The sequence below is a fragment of the Kogia breviceps genome, chromosome 6 (genome assembly GCF_026419965.1).
Source record: "Kogia breviceps isolate mKogBre1 chromosome 6, mKogBre1 haplotype 1, whole genome shotgun sequence".
Lineage (NCBI taxonomy): Eukaryota > Metazoa > Chordata > Mammalia > Artiodactyla > Physeteridae > Kogia > Kogia breviceps.
This window is the reverse complement of record NC_081315.1, coordinates 1,458,448-1,476,232: the sequence shown is the minus strand read 5'-3', so window position 1 is coordinate 1,476,232 and position 17,785 is coordinate 1,458,448. Positions and strand designations below refer to the sequence as shown.

General features: G+C 46.1%; 1 protein-coding gene across 4 annotated transcripts in view; it reads right to left on the bottom strand.

Moving 5' to 3' along the window:
* The window catches only part of GLRB (glycine receptor beta), a 154,380-nt gene that overhangs the window by 111,466 nt on the left and 25,129 nt on the right, over positions 1–17,785 (bottom strand). For all 4 annotated transcript variants that reach the window (XM_067035407.1, XM_067035409.1, XM_067035406.1 and 1 more), the window contains one exon: positions 15,773–15,852. The gene's annotated coding sequence lies outside the window, so the exon portion shown is untranslated. The remainder of the gene's footprint in view (positions 1–15,772; positions 15,853–17,785) is intronic.

Sequence of the window (17,785 nt, the reverse complement as noted above, 5' to 3'; positions counted from 1 at the left end):
GAAGTTTTCAGATCAGGGCCGTGTTTTCAGCCCTATGAGTCGCAGCGGGGAACGTTCGCAGTGTCCCGGGAGCGCTGGCCCGTCGCAAACCAGCAGGAAGATAAATTCTTACAGTTGCATAGGCAGTCAGGAGTCACTTCCCATAGAACACTTCACCCCAGTGAAATGTTCCTGGTCGTCTGGGGTGCATGCACGTGTTTCACGCTCTGTGACATACAGGATCTAGGTCTGTACGCTGCAGTAGCCACCAGGAACTGTGATGAGCTTGGGATTACGCGTTGCTCGCGAGCTGCGTCCGACGGCCACCGTTTGGGCGTCGCTCCTGGGGGACGTGTGGAGGCCGCGATGCTCCTGGGTCAGAGAACAGCAGGGTTTCCTACCCACGCCAACAGCAGCAGCCCGAGCACCACCCTCTTCTTCTCGCAGCTCCAGGAGGGAGGTCTCTGTGACAGGGCCAAGTGACGCCCCCCCCCCCACAGTGGCTGGTGTCACAGGAAAGGTTCCCCGGCTGAGGCCACCCACCCCAATCTTGAATCAGTAGAAGACCAGAGCAAACCTGCACATGGCCTTTGCTTGGGAAGAGGACATCAGCCTTATCACGGCGGACCACAGACACACCAGCCCTCTGTCCCGGAGGGACACAGTAGCTCTATCTTCCAAGGCCACTTGCTACACAAACTCCTTTGAACGGATAATCCAAAACAGAACTATCAATGCTTGTCAGATACTCGGACACCGGAGACACCAAGATAGAATTTTCTTACATCGTAGCTTACTGCTTCACTTTACGCCCCGTTTGTGTGAATTCCCCGTGAGCTCACGTCCCAGGTAACATCAACCACAAAACTCTAAAGGCAACGTCTGTTATACCAGCCACACTAAAGTGCCCTCCTTTGTTTCCAGCTTAATTCTGAACCCTTAACAGGAAAATGAAACAAAAACAAAACAAACCAACCAACAAAACCTGAGAAGTTCATGGAAGGTCGCCCATACGTACAAATCTCATGTACGTGACCCAGAGTGGTAACGCGCCAATGAGCCATTATGTATCCATGTACCTTCCCAGATAATCATCTTCAACTCAGTTAAGATAAGTGATTAAAAAGGGTCTCCCATGTACTTCAAATTTTCACAAAACGTTTTCTCCATATACATAAAAAAGTTTGCTCATCATTTTGTTCATTAATATAAAATACAAACTTGCATTAAAATCTTTATTTGGACAATGTTACCTTTTGATGAATATGTTAAGAATGTACTAGACGAATTTAAGTTTACATTTTGCTTCTATTCTGGGATTTTGCTAGACTTCTTAAAAGTTTACTAATATACACAAGACTAATACTTAACGCTGATTTAGATGGTCCATAAAATTAAAGTTGCATTCCTAATGTGTTGGGCTTTTTTCCACTGCAACCATGTCTATTTTACGTAAAGTTAATAAATATTTATTGTAATTGATTCATACTAACATTTTGCTCTAAATGTAGCTGCTTAGCTAAGTTTTGCGATGTCATTCTGTTTACTAAAAGAAGGTGTTTGTAGGTGTTTGATTCTTAAAATTATAGACTTCTAACTTCTAACTATAGACTTTAACATTTTTTCATGTTAAAATGCCTATTTAGAGCAATGATACAAAATTTTATAATCTCATCCTTAGAGTGGAATGAATTAATAACAATAAGGAAAGATCTTTATCCTGGGTAATTTTGAGCTAATATTTTTCCACTGGCGTGATGGCCCACAAAACGTCATATATTTGGGGTTTTGGTGGAAGAGCACATTTAAGTATTAGGTCTTGAATTAAGGAGCAGGAAAGAACTGCAAATCAAATATAATTACTCTTAAAAGATAAATAAGTTCTTCATATTTCTACAGAAATCACTTGGCAAAAATTCTATATAAACTTACTCCCAGTTCTTACGCAAGCTGCTTTATTACACAACACTTTCTTCATCACCTCAATGTGGAAAATTGTTTACCAATAAAGTATCCAAACTATTAATATTTGGACAGGTTGAGTGTTCAAGAAAATATGAACATTGATATAAACAAACCAGCATACTTAAAGTATCTTAGCTAATTTCCTGGTAAAGAAGGAAAGAAAATGACCATATATTAAACCCTTGTGATATATACACTAGGTGTTGCTATACACATTATCTTTTTTCTTTTTATATATTTTTAAACATCTTTATTGGACTATAATAGCTTTACAGTGGTGTGTTAGTTTCTGATGTATAACAAAGTGAATCAGCTATACGTATACATATATCCCCATATCCCCCTCCTCTTGCGTCTCCCTCCCACCCTCCCTACCCCACCCCTCTAGGTGGTCACAAAGCACCGAGCTGGTCTCCCTGTGCTATGCGGCTGCTTCCCACTAGCTACCTATTGTACATGTGGTAGTGTGTATATGTCAGTGCTACTCTCTCACTTTGTCCCAGCTTACCCTTCCCCCTCCCCGTGTCCTCAAGTCCATTCTCTACGTCTGCATCTTTATTCCTGTCCTGCCCCTAGGTTCTTCAGAACCGTTTTATGCTTGTTTAGATTCCATATATATGTGTTAGCATACGGTATTTGTTTTTCTCTTTCTGACTTACTTCACTCTGTAAGGCAGAGTCTAGGTCCATCCACCTCACTACCAATAACTCGATTTCGTTCCTTTACGTGGCTGAGTAACAGTCCATTGTATACATGGGCCACATCTTCTTTGTCCACTCATCGGATAGACATCATCTTACGTAACATAAACACTGCTGGTAAACTACATACTATTATCACCTGTTTTAAAAATAAGGAAATGGGGCTTCCCTGGTGGCGCAGTGGTTGAGAGTCCGCCTGCCTGCGATGCAAGGGACGCGGGTTCGCGCCCCGGTCCGGGAGGATCCCACGTGCCGCGGAGCGGCTGGGCCCGTGAGCCGTGGCCGCTGCGCCTGTGCGTCCGGAGCCTGTGCTCCGCAACGGGAGAGGCCACAACAGTGAGAGGCCTGCATACCGCAAAAAAAAAAAAAAAAAAAAAAAAAAAAAAGGAAATGAGATCCTACCCTTACAGGGAAGAACCACATCTGACTCCGTGTGGGATCTGTTTCTTTTACTTTAACCTTGACTTTCAGCTGCTTTTGTTCACTAAAAGGTTACTGTCTATACATAATGGCCTGCCTTGGGGAACGCTGCCCCTCTGCCTGATGGTAAACAGAAGTGCCTTTGCTCAGGGAAACATCCTGACCCCGGCCACCTGTGGACGAAATTAACACGTCCCCTCCCCGAGGCTGGCCATTCCTGGGGATATTTGCACAACTTGTGGCCTTTTCACTTTACTTCCTCATCTCCTCCCCCTCTCTGTGCTATAAAAGAAAACTGGCACCCAGACCCCAATAAGATGGACTTTTGGAGATATCAGTCTGCCATCTTCTCGCTCTGCCGGCTTTCCAAAAAAGTCGTATCCCTGCCCTCAACATCTTTTCTCCGGTTCATTGGGCTGTCATGAAGCGAACAGACGGACCAGTAACACTACCGCAGTTCACATAGCTTCTAAGTAACGCAGCCAAAATTCAAACTCAGGTCTCATCGGCCTCCGAAGCTCATGGGTTCTCTGTACACAGTGCTGGGATTTATATTTAACGGAGGGGAAAACTAATTAGTATAAAGAATAACATAATCTGCCCTGCTTCAATTAAGTTGAGACGAAGGTGTGATGGAGAAATGGGATTTGTCTCCTCCTGGAGAAGGTTAGAAGCGTAGTGAATTAAGGACATCTAAGGAGGCGTCTATGTACCTCCTTGCCAATATTGTATAGGTAATGCAGGCTCCAGGGTCAGGCTCGATTCCGATCCTGTCCCCAGCGCTTAATAATAGCTGTGTGACTCTGAAGAATTTAGGGATCTCAATTCCTCGTTTATAAAATGATAATGATGAGAGTATCTACCTTCAACACTTATCGTGGAGATTAAATGAGGTCACACAGGAGAAGACCTTCGAACGGCACCTGCACAAAGTTAGCATGTGAGTTTTCTGGTCATTATTTCCACTGCAACCTGCACATGTGTGTAAACTGAGTATAACTGAACCAAGGGCAACCCCATGATATTCATAAATACATGCATATTAAATTCCAAACATTTTAACAATCATGTGCGTATTACGGAAGGGTTTTCCACACTCACACAGAGCAAAGCTTCCTAAGAATATTCTTTAGGCTTCTCTCTTCCCGGGTTCTAAGCAGAGGTTCTCCTAATTCTAAGTTTTTCTCTGTCTATCTGTCTCTCTCTCTACCCCTCCACTCTCTTAGTCTTTTAGCCTCAAAGCCAAGCTGCCTTTTGAATCTACCCTCCCAACCCTGAATCCCCAGCTAGTAGTCAGCTTTTCTTGAAGGAGACAATGGTTTTATGGTGCATCCAATCATTCATTATTTTACACGGAAAACTAATTTACATTGAAGCTAATGAAGTTTAATCTTCGAAGCCCTTGGGAAGCCTAGCAGGGTTTTCATATGGTCACATATACTTTTATAGAATTTGCAGATGTTTGCTATGTTTGCTGTAATCTCGTAATAACACTATCTCTTCCCATCTGATCACCCCTCCGACACATATTCCCTTCTGTTGTGAGTGGTGGGTAGAAAGCTGGAGCAGCCACAAACATTTTAGGGATCTAAGATGCATTTAGTTTACGTTTGGTCTAGTAAAATTTACTGTGGGATTTGGGGTCACTACTGTATATAGTTTAAATTAGTTCTAGCAAAATCCCACAGGTTAATAAGTGGCAGAATTGAGAATCAAACCAAAGTTTGTCTAATGCTAATAATTATTGAACCTCCCAGTCAAAGACGGCCAGATACAGTGGTAGTCAGAAAGCTAGGTTGGTGTTTTGTTGTTGTTTTTTGGTGGTTCTTGTTTTTGTGTTTTTGAGTAGGTTTTTTGGTTTTGTTTTGATTTTGTTGTTGTTTTGTTTTTTTGCTAGTTGCCGGGAATGCAACTCAAAAGAACCATGGTATGTCTCCCAAAAGAGGAATTGGAACGTACGTCTTGAATGAGTCGGGCTCAGGCTGGTTAAGAAACAGGGGCCACATTGTAGTTTTGATTTGCATTTCTCTAATAATTAGTGATGCTGAACATCTTTCCGTGTGTTTTTTGGCCATTTGTATGTCTTCTTTGGAGAAATGTCTATTTAGGTCTTTTGCTCATTTATTGATTGGGTTGTTTGTTTTTTTGCTATTGAGCTGCATGAGCTGCTTGTATATTTTGGAGATGAATTCTTTGTCAGTTGCTTCATTTGCAGCTATTTTCTCCCATTCTGAGGGTTGTCTTTTGGTCTCGTTTATGGTTTCCTTCGCTGTGCAAGAGCTTTAAAGTTTCAATAGGTCCCATTTGTTTTTGTTTTTATTTCCATTTCTCTAGGAGGTGGGTCAAAAAAGATCTTGTTTCTCGATTGGATACTGTCACAAAGAGGTGACAATTGGGTGGTTGGTTATTGTGTCATTCCGGGTCCAGTGAAGACGTTGATTGGGAGAAAGACTTCGGGAGGACGGAAGCAGGAGGAAGGGCCAAGAGAGCCCTTGACCCCGGATGGGGGTCTGACACCCGTGAGGAGAGAGGGAAGACAGGAGGCTTGGGGTAGAGGAGATCGGGCTACAGAGCCACACAGACAAGGCCAGGCTGTCGTGGAGCCAACAGCAAGGGTGTCCCGTCGGGGAGGTCAGTGATGGAAAGAGGGCCCAGCTCCAGCACCACCGCAGGCTTGGCTGGCGCGGCCTGGACGCCGGCGTGTCCTCGGCAGGAACGCTGCTCCGTGGATCCCAAGGGGGCTGCCCCAGGCCCTCAGCGACCCCCATGCCTCCCAGCAGGGGAATCTGAGAGGTGACCTTCAAGGCTCCCGCCCGCCACTCGTTACACCGCACAGACGCCCAGATGCTCAGGGAGAAGCTTCCCCAGGATCCCAGGGCTCTCAGTTCCCACCCAAAGTGGAAACGTGGGGGAGGGAGTTGGTGGGACATAAAGAAGCCGCAGTGGCTGTTCTTGGTCTCCGACTGCAAAGGCCATTCATGCGTCCGCACTCTCCTCCCCTGTCCCTCATCCACCCCCCTCGGCCAGCGGCCAGCCCTGCAGAGGCTGGGGGCCCAGCTGGCAGTGGCAGCCACAGGCAGCTCTTCCTGTCTGAAGCGGACCTTTCTCAGGCCAGGGCTGCTGTGGCGTGTGTTCACCGCACGGTCGGAAAGGGGCACCAGGAGATGCCCCGGCGGCCACCTGAGTCCCACGCGTGCTCCCCCGTGCCCAGCCGTGCAAGAGCAGCCCTTCTACCCGACGACCAGCGACAGTCACTCTCCTCTGCTGCCTGCCGGGCTCTGGTCACAAGGACCTACAGCTTGTGGTGCGGGGATCACTTCTGTGTCCCCTACTGTGAAGGGGGCCCCTCCGAGTCTCCACTGCAGCCAGAGGCGGCAGAGAGTTCCCGGGGGGACACTGGCAGCGACAGAAAGCGGAGCCACCCGGGCTCCGAGAACTGTGTGTTCTTCCCGTTGGAGACACAGAGCCACATGGCGAGGCCACTCGGTTTGTGCTTGTGATTGAAGGAGAGTCGATTTACAACGTTGTGCTGCTTTCAGGTGCACAGCAAAGTGACTCAGTCCGACATACATGCATATCTATCCTATTACAGATCCTTTGCCGTTCTAGGTTATTCCCAGATATGGAGTAGAGTTCCCTGTGCTCTACAGGAGGTCCTTGTTGTTGTTGTTGTTTTAAATTAATTAATTTATTTATTTTTGGCTGTGTTGGGTCTTCATTTCTGTGCGCGGGCTTTCTCCAGTTGAGGCAAGCGGGGGCCACTCTTCATCGCGGTGCGCGGGCCTCTCGCTGTCACGGCCTCTCTTGTTGCGGAGCACAGGCTCTGGACGCGCAGGCTCAGTAGTTGTGGCTCACGGGCCCAGCCGCTCCGCGGCACGTGGGATCTTCCCGGACCGGGGCTCGAACCCGCGTCCCCTGCATCGGCAGGCGGACTGTCAACCACTGCACCACCGGGGAAGCCCACCTTGTTGGTTATTTTATATATGGGAGTGTGTTTATGTTTATCTCAAACTCCTAATTTCTCCCCCTCTTTCCCCTTTAGTAACCTTCAATTTGCTTTCTGTGTCTGTGAGTCTGTTTCTGTTTTGTAAATAAGTTCATTTGTATCATTTTATTTTAGATTCCACATATAAGTGATATGATATTTGTTTTTCTCTTAGTTGGATAATATCTAGGTCCATCCATGTTGCTGCAGATGGAATTATTTCATTCTCTTTTATGGCTGAGTAATATTCCTTTATGTGTATATATATATATGCACCACATCTTCTCTATCCATTCATTTGTCACTGGACACATAGTTTGCTTCCATGTCTTGGCAATTGTAAATAATGTTGCTACGAACATTGGGGTGCACGTATCTTTGCAAATTATGGTTTTCTTGGGAGGTCTCTTAATTTGCTGCATCTACTGTATCCTGGGAATGATACCGCTTCCTTGCAGACTATTATGTCCAAGATGGCACTTCACGGATGCCTTCAAAAAGCCATCCCAGGGCTCTAGCAGGCCGGCTGCCTCTGGTTGGTGTGGTACATGACACAGCCGGGGGATTCTAGGAAAATGAGTCTGCTACCACTTCGCGCTTCGGTGTTCAGATGATGCGTCATGTGGGATTTCCTGCCTGAGGGTCAGGCACTCTGTAAGCCCCCAAAGCGTGATGCTGGCTGAGGCTCTGAGGGCAGGAAAGGCAAACCGGTACACCAAATAGGTACCCGTTCCTGGAAGGGTGAATTCTGGGCAATGGGGCCCCGTGTAGCTGAATTGCCACCCGGCTGAAGGTTGGTGTCCTTGAGAAAGCAACATATGGGAGGCCCAGCACTGGTCTCCATTGCTGGCAAGTGAGATATCTGGAGGCCACAGCAGCTATGTCAGCATCTGCAAGTGGGGACCCGTATGGCTGGGTGCACGTGCATTCTCCTCTCTGCCGTCTTGGTCACCCCCTTACGGGCCACTGTACCACTTCTCGGATGGCTAATGACCAGGACGGGCCAAACCGTTTTGCCACCGTAGCTGTTCAGTGCCTTTCCCATGATGGACACCTTCTGGTGGGAGGACATGAACATATGATTGTAAAAATATCTTCACACTCTGTTCCCTCCTACATGCATGCCTCTACCTCCCGTGTCTTTGTCTCTGATTTTTTAGTACTTTTCCTTCCAGGCCCCTGACCAACTGGCCAGGGCACTGACCACCGCCTACAAGTTTGTATACGCTCTCTGCCTGGGCTCCACCTTCCTGCATGACCGTGAAGCTCCAGCCACCGGGAAGGTTTTCCTGCATCTCTGTTCACACAGGCACGGTTCCCGTCCACCTTTCCAGGGTCAGAGTCGCCGCACTGGCGAGGGCATTCTGCTCCAGCAGGAACAGCCGCTGGACCACCGTCATGCACCCGGGAGTGTCTGTGACCTCAGGCCACTGGGCCAGCACCCCCCGGTCCTCTTTGCCCCCGAGGGGGTGAGGGATGCATCCATCGGCAGACCCGTCCTTCCTCCTGCCCCCGCAGAGCCAACCGTGTCAGATTACCCTCTGGGAGGCAGGCGCCAAGTAGAAAGTACAAGTGCAAGAGATTTAGCAGGGGAACATCTCTGAAGAGACAAGGGAGGGGCCGCAGGAAGAAGCAGGGCTCCTACAGACCACCGCGTTTCTCTGACATCTGTGAAAGGAGGTTGGACAGGAAGTCCTTCTGACTCAGAGCTGTGCTGAGAAACACCTGGAGGGGGAGGCAGCCAGCCTGTCCGATAGAAGAGTCCACATCAGGCAGAGATGGCCCAGCTCTGGGGTCCCTACCACGGTGTCACTGGCTTGGGAACAGTCCTGGGAGAGGCGACCTCCCGTGAAGCCAAAGAGGAGGTGGCTGGAGGCCATCTCACCCGTTCTTGCAGTGGGAGGGCTGAGCCGTGGACCCTTGTGGAGTCAGGAGGGAGGGGGCCTGTTTAGGCCCTTTTCTGGTTGCGGAGGGAACTCTTCCTGGCTGACAATGTTTACGTGAAGCGGGAACATTACGGACTGGCTGCCAGCAGAGCTGTTTCTCACTTTATCGCCATCCTAACAGTGCAGTCTATTATCTCATGCCGCTTTGTGATCTAGTATCAGGCCTTTAATTACCTAACTTGGAGGCAATACACTCTATTCATGACTCACCAGCATCGGATGCTTGGTCCTTGCTGAGTCATTTTCATCTGAGACTACATCCCACCTTCCCACCTGACTCTGGAGCACCTTTCTGACACATCACTTGGTGACTCCTGACCCTACGGGATGTCCTGTTCTAACTGGGCACCTCGCTATTGCCAGTCTATGCCTTCCTTCACTCTTCCCTTGGCGGGAAGTGGGCTTGCCGATATCTTAGCTATCCAGGACCTCACTGATTTCTTGCCAGCTTGACGTAAAATGCTAACATCAATAAAAATAATATGCAATTCATATGATGCCATTACAGTGAGGGCATTGACCCTATGATGAGTGATGCTGACATCCTGGTTAAGATTAGTCACAGTATAAGAACACTTAAAATGCCCTAAAATCATACCGCTCACATCTGAAATAAACTGTACATGGATTTTCTTAAATATGACTACAATCCCAGAGATTCACAGTGTAATCCAACAAGTCAAAAATCTGAAACAATCATTTCAAACCATTAATAAGAAGAAGTAAATCTTGATCTACCAGGCTCTAGGAAAGAACAGACTATTTCCCTGTTCTCGCTGCAGCAGCAGATATTATCAAACTACAATCAAATGAAGAGATGGATTAGACTATACATCAAAATAAAACAGGAAAAATTTTATGTAGGGATATATCAGACGGTTAGTAACCTCTAAATGCTATATCCACCAGAGGAAAACATTTAAAAATATTAATATAGAGTGTTATCTGTGTCTTACTATGTCAATATAAGAGCACAGTTCCGGTGGGAATGTAAATTGATATAAACTTACTGCAATAGAACTCAAAACTTTAAGATTATTTCTTAAATTTTGTGAAGCAGAAATTCTTACTCTTTCAGATACTGAATAGTATCTCTTGGCTTTGAGAACACTTAAGCAATTGTATTTTGGCAGAAATGAGGACATGTTATCTTTTTTTAAATACTAGCATCGTGGTAGAATAGAAAGATACGGGGGCTTCCCTGGTGGCGCAGTGGTTGGGAGTCCGCCTGCCGATGCAGGGGACGCGGGTTCGTGCCCCGGTCCGGGAGGATCCCACGTGCCGCGGAGCGGCTGGGCCCGTGAGCCGTGGCCGCTGAGCCTGCGCGTCCGGAGCCTGCGCTCCGCAATGGGAGAGGCCACAACAGTGAGAGGCCCGCGTACCACAAAAAAAAAAAAAAAAAAAGAATAGAAAGATACGGGACTGAAAACCAGGATAGCTAGCTGCTAGTTTCGTTTCTACAATAAGTTAAACATTTTTCTTTGGTCAAGTCATTGAATCAGCTTTTCCACCTGAAAAATTAGAGGATTAGCCAAAGTTTCTTGCTATACTAAAATTATAGGACTATTACCATCGATTCACCAGAAAATATAAAAATCATGTTTACACGTGTGTTCCGCTTTGTACAGAAACCAAATAAAATTTCAGGTATTGTAACAGCTTGGTCAATGATTAGTATTATCAGTCAGTATCAAGGTTTATCACGCTCTTTTCTGGGGGTATTCTAGAAAAGTTTTCCATTACATTCAAGATGACTCCTTTTTGGAAAGTAAATGAAGGCGTATTTGCAACTACCAAGACCAACTGTAGTCTATATGAGCTGTAACGTAGACTCAAAAAATAGGGACTTGAGTAAGATGGACTTTTTCTTTTTCCATGTAAAACGAATCCAGGGATAAGCAATCTGGGCTCATGAAGTATTTATGACACAGGCTCCTGCTTAGTTTCTACTCTGCCTTCTCCAGAGCAATATCCATGGTCCCAAATGGCTGCTGGAGCACCAGCCTTCACGTTTGCATTTCACGAAGCAGGATGGAGGGAAAACCCAGGAAGGGAATGTCCAGTTCCTTTAAAGTAGATTTTCTAAAAGTAGCACGCCAATTTTGCCACAGCTCGTTGGCCAAACTGTCGTCACTTGACCATAACCAGCTGAAAGGAAGGATGGAGAATGTCCTTACTTCTTCCTGGACTGCAGTGTGTTCACTGACCACCAGGTAGTTATTACTAAGTAAGTAAGGAAGACTAGGTATTGGGATATAGCTAGCCATCTCTACAACAGCACACTTACCTCATCTTCTAAGAAGTTATTGCAGTTATGACGCTTTACTTCCAAGAATCTGTTTATCTCCTGGCCCTCCAGTTTTTTCCTGATTTCTTTCTGTTCCATTGCCTTGCTCTGATTTTTTCTGTTTCAGGAGAGAAATTCTGGCCATCTGCCTTCCTTCTATTTTGGCTTCTTCCTAGATCTGCCGCTCAAAGCACAGCCCCTACCTGAGCCGGCAGTCAAGTGAGGTCCCCACCTTTAAGTCCAGCTCTGTCAGTCCCTACTCAGGCCTGAACCTAGCACTCTGGCTCCCTCCTTTTCCAGGAAGAGAGATTATCCACTAACGATCTAAGCTTTTCCCGTGCAAACTAGAACCCTAGGTTTTCAAGCCTTTTCTAAATGTTACAAAGGAATAGGTCTTCACCTTTTAGACCAATTGCTCCATGACTACATTCACTTATTCATCCATTGCCTTATTACCAAATATCTACTGAGCACCCACCATACGCCAGGCAGTGAATTAGCAGAGGACCTTTTCCCTCCACACTGACTCGTTTGTACAAAGCACACACTCCGAATCCAGCAGCGAAAGCGAGTTAAGGATAGACCACTCTTTTTCCTACTAGAACACGTTGCCACGTAGAACAAGGGATCACTGTGTACTTTCACAGTGCCTCCCAGGCTAATATTTCAATATTTCAGGACAGTTGTAGCACATTTCCTTATTTATCTCCCTGCTCTTTCAACTCCTAGGTTTCAGTTGTTGGCAGGTAGACTTTGGCACCTTTCCGTGGATATCCTTACACACCTTCCAGCAGGAAGAGCTTCAAAGAATCAGCCTATTTACTGTTACCGATTACGCAACACCTCGCCTTGACAGCCATAACATGACTTCCTGGAATTATGAGAACACGCTGTTCTGAACTGACAATTGATGGAAGAAGTATAAAAATAATTGCCCAATGGGCTTCCCTGGTGGCGCAGTGGTTGAGAATCCGCCTGCCGATGCAGGGGACACGGGTTCGTGCCCCGGTCCGGGAGGATCCCACGTGCCGCGGAGCAACTAAGCCCGTGAGCCATGGCCGCTGAGCCTGTGCGTCCGGAGCCTGTGCTCCGCAACGGGAGAGGCCACAACAGTGAGAGGCCCGCATACCGCAAAAAAAAAAAAAAAAAAAAAAAAAAAAACTATAAAAATAATTGCCCAAGAAAATAGTGTATGATAAATCAAAAACAATTTAAATTATTTCTTACATCAAATGCTACCTAAATATATTTCAATAATCCAGAGCACGTAAGAGGCAGACAATATTTCAGGAAAAAATAGAGCGATTTAATATAGGCCCTTAGCTTCAATGAGATCAAATTCCTGGCAATGAGGTCAAATTCTTGGCAAATCACCAAATGTGTGGATTCTGATGTGAGTTTCCAAGCAAGCATGGGGATCGGAAGGTGAAAAGTGACATTAGCCGCGAAAGGAGGCTTAATTTTATGATCTAAAATTCAAAAAAGTTAACCTGGGATTTCTTGATGCTGCTCTGGCTTCCAAATTTTATAAAACTAAATGAAATATCAAAAATGTGCATTTGCTTTTAAGACCTTGAAATCTCCCCCTTTTTCCTCCTTTGCCTCATCACCAGATCCTTCAAACACTAGCCTCTATGTTTTTGACCCAGTTTGTCATCACTTGTTCATTTTTGTGACTCTTAGAATTCGGTATATAACGTATGATAAGGTTTGCTGCAGGAATAAATTAATTTCAAAGCTGTTATGGACACACACACACACACACACACACACACACACGTGTTGTTTGCCTTCAGAAAGTCTGCTGCAAGTCAGTGACTCTGCAGAGCTACTGCTTCCTGATGAGTGAGGGATCTAGAATGTTCCACCTAGTGGCTCCGGAATCTCACTACACACCCCCATGAGCGCGGTGTGTGGAAACGGACCAGCTGGAGCATCACACCACCGACTGTCATTGTCTCAGCCCAGAAGGGACACACAGAAGTCCTTCTCCTCTCCTCCTAGTTCACCGCACCCGTCATAACTAAGCACGTGGCTTTGCCTGTTCACCAAAGGGCTGGAAGGTAGGGTCACGGTTCGCGCACAGTGCAGAAGGAGAAGACTCGTCTACCATACCAATTTACTGAAGCCATCGCTTTATTTTTAAATATGACCATACTTTCCTAATGCCTTATAGTTATTAATTTCATGATCATCATCTTCCCACATTTGTTGTTTCTGTTCCAAAATTTGGATACACTCAGAACCCATTTTGAACCCTTGACCAAAGTTGCAGGCATCTTTTTAAAGAACCAAAACCCGAACCCAAGCATCACCATCACCTTGGCCCCTGTGGTCTGCACCTCAAGAAATTCATCTAGATTCCTCTTCGGAGCCCTCGCTCTAAACCTGTGGGCTGTGAGGCTACCTGCCCTCACATTCAGAAAGGGTGCTGAGAATAGGAACCCCAGCTCCCTGCCGGCGGGGTCTCCCTCCTGGCCGTCTGCTAGCCTCCTGTCTTTACTTTACTTTGCTGGAGACTCTTACGGATGTGCTTGCTCATGACGAGAACTTTCGGAAAGCCCCGGGCATTTTCCAGGGGAGCATCACTAGCTCACGCCCTCAGGTTCTTTGACTTCCTCTCCCCACGGGACTCCCGCACGTGATCTTGACCCAACCCTAATCAAGTCTCTGCCTTAAATCAAACTCCCCTGTCAATCGATGCTGCCTTCCGTCCTCCCACTTGGAGACAGTACAAAGGTCCCTGAAGGCGCTGACTTCCTTACCCCATAAGCAAGCGCTCGGCTTTGTGTTACCAGCACGGCTCGGTTTAGGAAGTCCCACAAAATGACACAATGAACTTATTGACAAAACAGAAAGACTCACAGACATAGAGAACACACTTACAGTTACTGTAGGGCCTTAACTATACTTACACCCCTACTTCCCTATCGATACTTTTGAGCTTTGAGCTTTTTCGGCTGGCAATAAGATACTGGAATGTCCCCCCTGGGCAGAAACCGTTCCGAGCAAACAAGTATGGCGGGTGATAAGAATGATTAAGCCAGAGTTTAAAGGTCGCCCTAGCCAACCATAACTCATGTGACTCAACCCCCCACCACAAAAACACGAAAATGTAAAGTAGGCATCCGACAGCCAACCAATCAAGGAACTAGAGCCAAGTCCCCACTCCGGTCCGGAACAAACAAACCAATGAGAAAAAAACCCTTGATATATCCACACTTTGCATAATGAAAAATGAAAGCTATAAAATGTATGTGATTCCGCTTGGGAGGGGTTCCTCTTCGGCCTCCTGCGTGAGGACCAAGGAACCCCGGTGCACCGGCTCCTAATAAACCTCTTGCGTGTTGCAGCGACTCTCGACTCTTGGCGGTTCTTGGGCGAGCTGGGATCCCTCGGAGACCGTTCAGGTCTAACATTACCAGAGGGGAAATGGGGGGAGGGATACATTAGGAGTTCAGGACTGACATACACATACCACTACATAGAAAGTACATGAACAGCAAGGACCTGCTGTACAGCACAGCAAACTCCACTCAATATTCCGTGATAACCTATATGGGAAAAGAATCTGAAAAGGAATATATATATATGCAGAAATATATGACGGAATCACTTTGCTGTGCACCTGAAACTAACACAGCCTTGTAAATCCACTCTACTCCAATTAAAAAAAGTAGTTTTTGCTGGCTAAAAAATGTCTTTTCTTTTCATAACTTTCATGTCGCTGCTGACTTCATCTATGTTTATTATTATTAATTACGATAATGATTGTCACCCTTGGCTCTACACTTCGTAGCCAGGAGTCGGTCTACTCCAGCTTCTACACCACTCACGCATCCGGCTGTCAGGACGCCAACCTGAATCTACCTTCACAGAAAACTGCTTTTCCAGCAGGACAGGCAGCGGAACACTTACTTGCACTAATAATCCCGCTTTTTTCCAAGTTACTTGTAGTGGGTTGAAGAGTGTCTCCTAAAAGTTCATGTCCACCTGGAACCTCAGAAAGTCACTTTATTTGGAAATGAGTTTTTTGCAAAGAGTTAAGGATCAAGAGGAGATCAGACTGGCTATGGCTGAGCCCTAAAATCCAATAATCGGTGTCATTATGAGAAGAGAAGACACACAGAGACACGGGAGGAAGGCGACGTGGAGAAAGAAACAGAGGTTGGAGTGACACACCCACAAGCCATGGGGCCAAGGATGCCGAGAGCTCAGAAGCCACGAAGAGGCCAGTCAGGATGCCACCCCAGAGCCTCCAGAGGGCACAGGACGTCCAGCTTCCAGAACTGGGGGAGAATACATTTCTCTTGTTTAAGCCCACCAAGCTTGCGGTGATTTGTTACAGCAGCGCCAGGAAGCTAATACAGACTCTTCCCTAAACTGGAGAACTTGGAATCATCCCTCCTTTCTTTCTCTCCCAGCCCACACCCACCCCTGCCAGCTTCATTGCCGGAGCACTGCTGCCAGGTCCGCCAGGTTTACTTACCAGAGGTGCCCTCCCCTCAGTCTTTGCCTTGTGCAGTCTTCTTCACAGCTCTGCTGGGATCTTTCAGCCTTGCTCTTGTCCTGTAAATAAAAGTTTCGAAAATTCCCATGACCCTCCTTTGCTTAGGGGTTGCGTAAAAATTCTTCAGCTTGACGTTCGAGACCCTCAGATGACCCAGCAGTATTTCCAACACTTCAAATCTAGGATCCATGCTTCCTGGTTCCTTTTCCGGGAGTATCTCTTGTACCCTGATATAATTTAAGGAAATGCAATTTTCCCATTAAGTTGTTTCTGATTTTTTTGACCTAAAATATTAGCTCATTTAAAAATTCCAATAGCTTATTTTTTTGCCGGTAAGTTATATTTCGCCCTGTAATTTATTTATACATGTCTTCCCCTTGCCCTGTCCAACTGAAATATGATTTATCTGCAAGCAAATCTATACTTTTACTTATTGTTGTTTCTCATGCGTACAGCAGATTTGTCAATTCAGTTGGCATTGGTTGAATTAATTGGCTTTGTTAACTGATTTGGGACTGATCAACCCAGACTCTGGTCAGGTGGGAAACTTGAAGGGTGAGGCCCGGTTAGCAAGCCAATGACATGAGCTTCCTTTCAGATATACCCAGGGAAGGGCAAACGTGCTTTCAATGCCTCCTTTTTCTTTTTTTTTTTTCCTTAAGTAACCTAAGGCTAACCTTAGTGTTTATTGGGCTAATCTACTAATCCTTATAAATGTGAAGAAACTTTTGAGAAAGATGTGGGGCAATTTTATAACTATGTAGGTTTTGGCTTCTATGAACAACCATTATTTTGTTGAATTCAAAGAAATATAATATTTGGAGCAAGGGAAGTAGATGCTCTCTGGGTGATCTGACTCTGAGTCTTCAGAAGCTCTGAAAGCTATTGCACTGACCATGAATTGTAGATAACAGATAGTAATGCAAGATCACTTTTCTCTATACACATGCAAATTGCACTGAGTGGAGGGGTAACTGACAAGCCCCTCCCGTCATGGGGTAAACAGATGTGCTTCCCTTTTGCACAAATATTTCCATATTCCTGACCTATCAGTGTGTCCGTTCTTTGGGTTCTTTTCAACCAGTTATCATCTCTGTCTGCTTTCCTTGTTGATTACAACCTTAATGCATCTTTAACATATATTCATTTTGCAACCACATGAGTTAGGATTGCACCCTTTTGGGATATTAACTTTTTACGGAAATGAGTCCCTGTTTCATTTTTCCTGGTGTTGTTTTAAATTCTGGCTACCATATTGTAAGTAGGGCATTGGATGAGCTGGAAAACAATAAGAGAAGGGTGGCCAAAGTAGTAAGGAAAGCTTGAAACCTACCCTAGAAAGAACACTTGGAAAAAACTGGGGAAGTTTAGGTTGGACCAGAGCAATCGAAAAGGGAAACGATCATTGTTTACAAAACACCGAAAGGGGTACCATGCAGAAAAGTGACTGTTCAGATTTTACGAGTTTTTGGAGATTGAATCTGAAAAAAATGGGTAAAATTTACACACAGAAATTCTGACTCAAAGGAAACCCAAAGCTGTCGGCAATTAGAACTGTACAGAAATGGTGTGGTCAGCTTTGAGATGCAGAAATGTCCTTGTCGCCAGAGGTATTCAAGCAGAGTTTGGAGGAAATCTTATAAGGATTCTTTTACTGTTGATTAAGCTATTGTTTATAGAATTGGACTAGATGCCTCATGGAAGATTTCAACCCAGAGTTGCTAATTTTGAAACCGAGCCAGACCCTGTGGGGCTCCTGGGCATGGAAGCCTTTCTATGTCCCCCCACCTTTTTTTTTTTTTTTAGCGGTACGCAGGCCTCTCACTGCCGTGGCCTCTCCCGTTACGGAGCACAGGCTCCGGACGCGCAGGCGCAGCGGCCACGGCTCACGGGCCCAGCCGCTCCGCGGCACGTGGGATCCTCCCGGACCGGGGCGCGAACCCGCGTCCCCCGCATCGGCAGGCGGACTCTCAACCACTGCGTCGCCAGGGA